The sequence below is a fragment of the Meleagris gallopavo genome, chromosome 8 (genome assembly GCF_000146605.3).
Source record: "Meleagris gallopavo isolate NT-WF06-2002-E0010 breed Aviagen turkey brand Nicholas breeding stock chromosome 8, Turkey_5.1, whole genome shotgun sequence".
Lineage (NCBI taxonomy): Eukaryota > Metazoa > Chordata > Aves > Galliformes > Phasianidae > Meleagris > Meleagris gallopavo.
Window position 1 is genome coordinate 26,602,739 of NC_015018.2, and position 9,403 is coordinate 26,612,141.

Below are 9,403 nucleotides of genomic sequence, written 5' to 3' on the forward strand. Positions count from 1 at the left end.
AACAAAAAAAAAAAAAAACCCAACCAAATATACATAGGTGGATAGTTGAATTTGCTGGGAAACAGCTTTAACTGATATAACAATAAAAGTATTCTTGATCTCAAACGCTGTGCCTGTTGTATATCTGTGACCAGGGTTAAGAGGAGTTCAGTGGAGGTGAATTTATTTAAAACCCCTATTTAGGAAACAAGATTCTTCTTTTCAGCCCCTGGTCTGCTGGCTGCAGTATCCCATGCTTAATCCAAGTGGAATTGTTATCACTGCTACTCACTATTATTAGGGATGCACCAGGATGTGCTTTGTCCTGTGCACTTAACATGACATGGAATAGCAAAATTAGCAAATCCAAGATCACAGTGTTCAGGTGGTTTTCCCTCTGTTGTTGGTTTCAAAAATATTTTTGTAAATGTAGCCACAAATTTAATTTTCAAAACTGCAGGAAGGTACTAATAGCAATAGTACAATCATAGTCTTTAAATAGGTTTTCCAGATTGTTATCCTGCAGCATAGGTTATATATAGTGACATGAAAAGGTGGATTCTTAATGTTGATTTTGAATAACTACAAGACGTATTTCTGATCTGAGAATTAATGGAGAAATATTTTCTGCACTGCTGGTAATGAATGTAAAGTAGCTGGGGGAATTTTGGCATTTTCCCTTCATAAGCTTTTTTTGCCAAAATTTTAAATGCATATATCCGAAAACTCCTTTGCAATATTTTTTAAATACTTAAAATACAGCTTAGAATAATAGAATCATTAAGGTTGGAAAAGACCTCTATGATCACCCAGTCCTACTGTCAACCCATCACCTCCATGCCCAAAAACCATGCCTTTCAATGCCACATCTCCACAGTTCTCCAGAGACGGTAACACCACCACCTCCCTGGGCAGCCTATACCAGTGCCAGAGAACTTTTTCCTAATATCCAGCCTAAGCAGCTTTAGAAGGTTTTAATATTAAAACAAACAAACAAACAAACAAACAAACAAAAGTTATAAAGCCCATTGTTTGAGAGGAGCCAATAGTAGCTGCCAGAGATATGGGTGCTTCTGAAGAAGCTGTGAGAACCTCGTTGATATGAAATAACCTCTCCATCACATCAGGGAAAGGTATGAATTGGAGTAGGCAAGAGATAAGCTTAAGTCTTGGAATTAAAGGCTTAATATTCCTGCCAAAGTTGTTATCATCTGATAACTTCAGATAGATTTTTAATCCTCTTTGCTAATTCCAGCAAATTCCACGGTCTAGTAACAGTAATTTTATCAAATGTCTCATTTGGGAGCTATAAGCAATACAGAAAAAATGCACTCTTTTCAGCCTTTCTGCACACTCTCCCTATACATAATTATGAATTAAAGTGTTCATTTCTGATCTGCATCCTTCTTGTTCTCTAATCTCATTCTAGTGCTCTGGGGATGAGATAGTCTCTTGTCTACATGGCATATAATGCGCTGGGGAATCCACACCATAATTTAGGAAAGCCAGCGTGATATTTTCTGCATTTTTTCCTGCTCTGTATCCACTATATTACAGCAGATCTGTGGCTGTCCTCCTAAAAGAATTCTGTAGGTGCTGAAATACTTGATTTTAAAGAGTCTTCGGATTAACTAATGGAAGAAAAGACACTGATTTATTACCTTCACAGAAATGCAGCTAGGGAAGTTCCTCAGCTGAAAATATATAGTGCTGAGGAGACTATTAAGGGGAAGTATCACAGGTGTTTGACCTGGACTAGAACCCCTGTGTGAGACAAGCTATGGGCAAGATAGACCATAAGTTTTACCCAGTGTATCACATAACCTCTTTGCAGCATCACATGTACTCAGACAGAGGCCAGAGTCTTAGATGACCAGATATTTTGCTGTTATAAAATTAGCACAGCTTCATTTCCTAGACTGTATGATGGTCGTTTACATGTAGTGAACTGGATAGAGTGGAGAGCAGTGAAGATAGGTAGCTTAGAATCCAGTACGTATGGTCTATAGCTGTCAAATTCAAGTAGCAATGAAAAAGTCATGGACATGATGCCTGTCTGTCTGGAATTTATATTTGTGTATAAGATCATCAAATACACAATCCTTTATGGTTGCTGAGTTTCACTTACAAAAAAAGACAAGAAGACAAGTATACCTCACCAAGGTGACAAAGACCAGAATTTGACCCTTAGTTGGGGAAAAGGATTTTCCTTTTCATGAAATCCTTCTGTTTAACATTTCGGAGCTTTTTTATTCACAACACAACAAAACTCAAGCCCAACAAAAAGCTGTTACATTTCCACAGAATGCAAAACTGGGATACAGTCCATCATCTAAAGCTAAGAGTCATCATGATGCTAATGTGATGGTAATGACCAGAAGTTGATTAAAATTACACATTTCTGTAATGCTTTCAACATTTTAATCCACATATTCCTGTTAGGAGACTGAGAGTTAATATTAAACTCCACATGGTACATTCAAATGACAATTAGTAATTCAAAATTTCTAAGTGACCAGAACTGACCTCACATACATACAGAAAATAAAGAATAAAATGTTTAGGCAAATGCATTTTACAGAAAGAAGAAAAAAGATGAGGCAATTAAAGCTGATGTTAAAAGTTAGCCTACAGACAGCCATAGCTGTTGGAACTGGCAGGTAGGATAATAAGGGAGAAAAGTTTAAAGAACTTCATGAATATGAAAAGCTTTCAATTGCTTCTTATATTGGCCTACAGTGTGACGTAAGCCTGGACATCATGAGGACTACTACATGGACAGGGACACCTTGGGGGACACCTGCTGACTGCAATGGCCCAGGACATAGCTGGCATTGTGAGGGGCTTGACATCTTCAGAGAGAATGGAGTCTGAGACAGGGAGAGAACTCCGGAACAATTAGCTTCCACCATGATTATTTTGAGTTTGCAAACTCTCTTATATCATGTGATGAATCCTGATACGTTGACCAGTGGAAATGCTCTGTTAGCCTCTGTTAGCTGTTTGTTTCACCTTTGAAGCTGTTGACAAAGCCAACCAGTGACCAGGGAAGGCTGTTGCTCACTGACATCAGTCTACCTGGTCAGCTACCTATGTTACCTCATCTGCAGCTGGCTGACTTTATTGTGTGACAAGTCCCACAATTCATTCAATCAAGACCTTGATTCATACAACTCATTCGATCAAGACACTTCTGGAAAGATTCTTAGATATGTGAAAATGTCAAGAGACTGAAAATTGACTTCCTTTCAGCGGTTTGCCTCTTATTGTTACTAAAGCGACAATATTTTATTTCTAATCTCCATTTATTATCTTTTACTTTCTCTCTTCCATTTATGCATTATTGTTGGAATCTACTTCACAAATTAAACTGTTTTACCCTCCCCCTTGCCCCCCCATTCAACTCCTTATTGCAATCATTGTTTCTTTCCCATATCTCACAGTAACCAAGGAGGAAAAGTTTGCATGTCTGAGCATGAGAGAAGGCAAAGGGCATAATTCCCACAGGTTTACTGCAGAAAGAAGTGCATTTTTCCCTATAGGAAAGGCACCGCTTCCAATTCTTCTGCTCTGTTAGCCATTCCATGGGCAATGAGGATACAAGGATTAACAGGAGCACAGAAATTTTATCATTTAGAAAACTGACCATTTAAATCAATGAATCTTTTAAAAACTTTTTATCTTTTTTAATCTCTCTGCATAGCCTAGAAGAGTTTAGTCCTATTTGTTTTCTTCTTTTGAAGCTATTTTGTTACAGGTTATTTCATAAGCATCAGCTTTTCTCTTTCTCTTCCTTCATAAAGAAGCAAGCAACAAGAGAGGAAATTAAAAAACAAACAAACCAACAAAAGAAACAAAAAACCTGGCAGAAGCAGGAAAGAAGAAGCTTTCCCTATTTGAAAGAACACAAAACTACCACCACCAATTAAATTCAAATGTCATCTCAAGTTAGGCGCAAAGGATTGAGCTATCAATCACCAAAAACTGTATGCTTGCAACTGCATAGTGTAAAAAAAAAACATTTCATCAATTTAGTGCTGTGAACAACCCCACAACCCCCCCCAGCTGTTTGTCTCCATGCTATTTACTGGATTTAGTACTATGAAACCAAAGGATATTTTGAGCAAAGCATATTTTTCTAAGTTTATTTCAAGATATCTAACTAGGAGTATTGCTGCAGGATGTGTGAAATAATTCTTCTACTCCACTTAGTGGAAAGAGCTGCAACTCTAGAAATCTGTTCAGCTTCAGGAATAATATTGTAAAGACAAAGAGCTACTGGAAAGATGACAGAAATAAACCCACCAAAATTGAAGGTTAATTAAAGGTAAACATTTGTCAAGATGATCTAACTCTGGAGCAAAGGAATTGAGAAACTACTCTCTTTTCCTTCCTATATATTCCTATCAGCTCATTGAATTTTGTTCTAGCATGTGCTGGAACAGCCCTGTTAAAAGAGCTAAATTGTCCATGTGCTCATTTCAAAATGCAAAGTCATTAAAATCTCTTTGATTTGTATGTATGACTTATTCTAATGAAGATTCTTCATCATTACTATTTTATATGAAAATTTGATAGATGTCAAATTTTTACAGTAAGGTCTTCTGGTTGATGTTATAGATAATAATATAAATGTAACATATTGAATAATCATAGAAGACTAGCTATTACAAAGTTATTAAGGCGAAATAAAGAAGGATTTTCAGTTTATGAGAGAAGTCTAGAAAAATAATCAAAAATGAAAAAATAAACTTTAATATATTCTTCACATATCTTAAAATTCAATGTGCCTGGTGCTCGTGAAGGAGAGAGGACACCACAACTTCTTTCTGCCCCAGTTCGTAAAAGTACTACACCATACTTCCAGCTAACCTTTTCTAAGCACTTTGGGAAACACAAAGTTAAGCATAAGCTCAAGTCTTTCTTGATTAGTGGTAACAGACCAACCAGTGGCTGAATGGAGACTTCAGTGGCAAACAGCACTTGAGAGCAGAAGGGCTATACCACTCCAAATCATTTAACTGGATATGTTTAATGACCAAGACCTAATGATCTCACATCCTGAAAAGAAAACATAACCAGATAACAGCTCAGACATAGCCCTGCATTTCAGCTCATTAGCAGAAAGGATGTACTAACAAGCACCTTTGCGTTTCACTTGTGTGCACATTGCTGTGCATGGTAGTAATAGGAAACAAGCAGAAGTGGCTGCAACAATAGCTAAAAAATGATCTTATAACTGAGAAAAACATTGTCTTAGCACTGAGATAAGGATTTGAAGTCATGTTCTTAAATGAGATCCTATGATTTGGTCATTCAATCTTCCTGTTCAGTCTGGAGGTATTAAACAGAATTATTTGCAAGAGTGGTTCTTCAGCCTTTCAGAAAGGCTTTCTCAGAAAATAACTGTGCAACAGCTCAGAATATCTAAATTAGACTAAAGGAATCTACTTGCAGAAGTGTTGAGCTCTCTACTGGATAATTTACCCTAGGTTAATTAGCTCAAAGGCAGCCTGTTCTGATATTCAACCTATTCAAACACTAAAAAACACAACAGCTTCTAGTGTAGAAGTTATGCTATAGTACTGCCTTTAAAACTTACAATATTAAAAACATAGCCAACCTAATCTGAAAAAACACAACATATTCTTTAAAACACAGGAAAGACAGAAAGACAGACTTACTAAAAGCAAGATACAGCAGGACTATCTAGTAAGTAGTGATTAATTTCTGGTTCTCTGATTCTGTTACCTCTTTTGAGTACATCTACTATTTTTTGCAACCAGTTTTGTAAAGAAACAAGTGCAAATTCTTGAAGATGTATTTGATAAAACTTACACCTTGGTGATATTTCTTTATCTTATAAGTAATCCTTTTGTTCTGCTGAAAAAAACCAAAACTCTGACTAAATACAAATGCAGAACTCAGAAGCATTATATGGTTGCTGCATATTAGACAGTAATGCTACCAGAATGCTGACCCAGGAAAAATATCTTTGTCATTCATATTATTTTCCATGGTATGTAGTCCAAGTAATAAACATTTTCTCATTTGCAGTATCAGATGTGATTCACTAATCTAGAAAATTAGATTTCTGAAAGAACACAGATTATACTTGCCAAGTACCAAAAATCGATCAGAATTACTCCATTCTTTTTAATAAACTTTCTCCATGTAAAAACAATTCAGAAGGAATTGATATGAATCTATATATATAAAAAAATCCTATTATCATTCATTTATTCAAATAGAGATCTTAGCCTTAATTAAAATGGAGCTGCAGAGACCCGAGGGGATAACATATGCATAAGTCCTACAATTACTTATTTATTGTTTTAATTAATTATTTATTACAGAGAGTAATTTTCAAAAAGATTACTGAAATGTAATTAAAGCTACAGTGGATTCAGAATGAAAAGTGCAAATATATAACGCTGTCATACAACAAACTGAAATCAAAATCATTTCAGTGCATGCTAATGTATAAGCAATACTATTTCTTCTCTCAAGGTGGTTCTGTGCAAAGACAGGAGCTGGACTCAATAATCCTTGAGTGTCTCTTTCAACCTGGGATATTCTATGATTCTCTAGAGGTGTAAATATCTGGCTACACACACACAAGAATGATGAGAAATCAAAGAGAAAATGAAATTCTAGATAAACAAGGAAATGATGATAAGAAAAAACATATATCTAGCCTGATAGTAGCCCTCCTCAACAAGACTAATTTATACTCATTAAACCCAAACCTAGCTGCTCACACTTTAATAGTTTGGTTGAGCAATTCAGTTCTTCCATTGGGTGAACGTCGAAGGCTCCTTGCACCCTTAACATGGGAATGATGGCACAGGGTTGAAGAACATGGATGTAGTTCTCTTTTGCTCTCTGTGTGCTTCACAAGAGAACGAAGCTGGGCTACTAGACTTCTGGCCAACAACAGCAGAGGTTAAATGGTGGCTGTGAACTCATGATGGGAGTTCAGATACCTCCACGCACCTGCTGGTTTAAGTGGACACAGACTTCTCCAAAGCCATTTGGACTGGAAGATCTCTGCACTTTATAGAAATCGGGGACCCTTCAGTGAATATTATATATTCAATATTAAAGATGCTACAATAGTTGATGTTATTTGGGGACTCATGCAAATATGGCCTCAGATCATACTAAAGCCCATACATTAACCAAGTCTGGTTTATACTGTTTTTAAGGAAGATACCCACTGATGTGTTCTCACTATGGCACAGTCAAACCATACTACTGTTACAGCTCAAGTAATTTTATTATACTAAAAGCTTAGTTCAAGAAAAACAATCCATTCCTTTCCTCAAGCATTAAATATACATTAATTCTAATGAAAGATGAAGCCAGCTGTTGTCCTTGGTTATACATAGACGCATGATAATCATTGCCTATATTGCAAACTGTATACAGATGTAAAGGCAATAGTATTTAGCTACATGGTCTACTGAAATCTTTTTAAAAGCGGCTTCCTTTGGGATTCTACTGAAACCAGGCCAAGCAATGCTTTGTTGAGGAGTTCAGTAAAGAATAAGGGAGAGTGCATAATAAGTTTTAGTGAACGGGTTGCAGCTGCTTCTTTTCTTGTTAAGCATTCAGTACAACCACACTGGGGAAATTGCTCAAAAACTTCATTTTATCATGTTTACTACTTAAAAAAAACATACACTATCAATGCCACAGAGTTCTCTATGACTTTCTGTTCCAGTCTTACATCAAATTCACAAAGGCAAAGGTAAAAATATTATCCATGAGGAAAAACATCTCTCATGGAAGAGTTTTCTGAGATATCTACAGCAGAGCTTCTTAAGGGTGAATCTTGCAGCTTTGCTACACAGACATCACTGACTATCAGTTACAAGAACTTTTTCTTTTGCTTACAGTGACTGAATGCTAAAGTAGAAAAGATACTGAGATATTTGTCTTCGCATCTTCCTTAGCTTTAAATGTCTCTGTAATAACTAATGCTATGAAATTGAGTCACATTATATAAAAACATGAAAGTATTTTCTGTATTAAGGTAAGAGTCGTAAAAGTATAGTATAGTCCAAGTGTGCTTAAGATAAACTGGCACTGAAATTGTAGCATCTCTTTGTGCAAGTTGTTGACAGATACCATGAAGACTGGAAAAAAATGTGTGAACCTGATCATAGAAGGTGAAGTGCATGCTCTGTACCAGGCTCTGATTAGTACAAAATACTTTTAGCTTACTGACCTTACTGAAAATTTGGAATGAAACAAAGTAAGAAATAAATCTAGTCTGGTATGCAAAATTTTGATGAACTTATGGAACATCCTGCTGGTGAACAAGTGAGGTTTATGGCCATATGCTCAAGTGGTCTCCAGTACAAATACAACAAGCCTGCAGCACTGCCAAGCAATGATCATGTAAATTTATGTTTCTGATTGTGCTGGGTAAAAATCAGTAATGTTGCTGAAGATCAATCCGGTCTCCCAAGGAAAAGAAGTAGGCAGAATAGCATTTTCTTATTTTTAGCACTGTTGCTGTTCTGTCCTTTGCTTTTGTTTGTTTATTTAAATTGCTACACTTTATATGCCTGATGTTGAACAGTAACTGTGAAGACCAGTCTGAACACTAAGCTGAGTACTTGTTGTCGACTTGGATAAAGCTGGAAGATGAGAAGCATGGCTTATTTTCTAATGTCTGTGGACTATGGATCTAGCAAAAGCCGATGAAGAGTTAATGAAAATTTGCTTAGGCCTGAAAAACCTGCAAGAACTGGAAACATTCGCCTTCTGCTTCTCTTGAGTGGAAGTGCAGGGTCAAACAGAATGCTCATCCCTGATCTAAGCAAACTGGAGACTTAGAGCCAAATAAGTTTAAGTCCTGGACTGGCTAAGCATGACACCTCTCAGAGCACAGACTGGGAAGAACTTTCATGAACCCAGGATGACACCAGAAGAGCAGTAAAGTACTCCCTAGTAAAGTACTGTTTGAAGCATTTGAGCAAATTCATGAAGAGGTACAGTAATAAGAAAGGAATAGATGAGATTTCTCAAGTCTCATTTCATTCCCATCTGAGGAATTAGTGAGGAAAGTGATGCCAAACCAAACTTGGTGGAGATCCAGCAAGGCCTGCATATTGATAACCACGGTGCTCAAGATGGCACACACCTAGAAGTGTTATGAAGTAATCTGCCCAAATAATCTAACCCTATGATGAAAGGTTTACCTTTTCCTTGAAGCAATGATTTCTCACTTCTGTTTCTTACTCATTAGAATTCCCTGTAGCATTGTGATGGATGTACATGCTTATCTAAATGTCATACCAGGAACAGAGGGATTTTTGGTTCTCTCACTTTTGTTTGTTTTACTGAATACTGTCAATTTCTTCAAATCTATCGTTTCTTTACCTCTTTTGCTACATCTGCCTTTTTTTTTTTT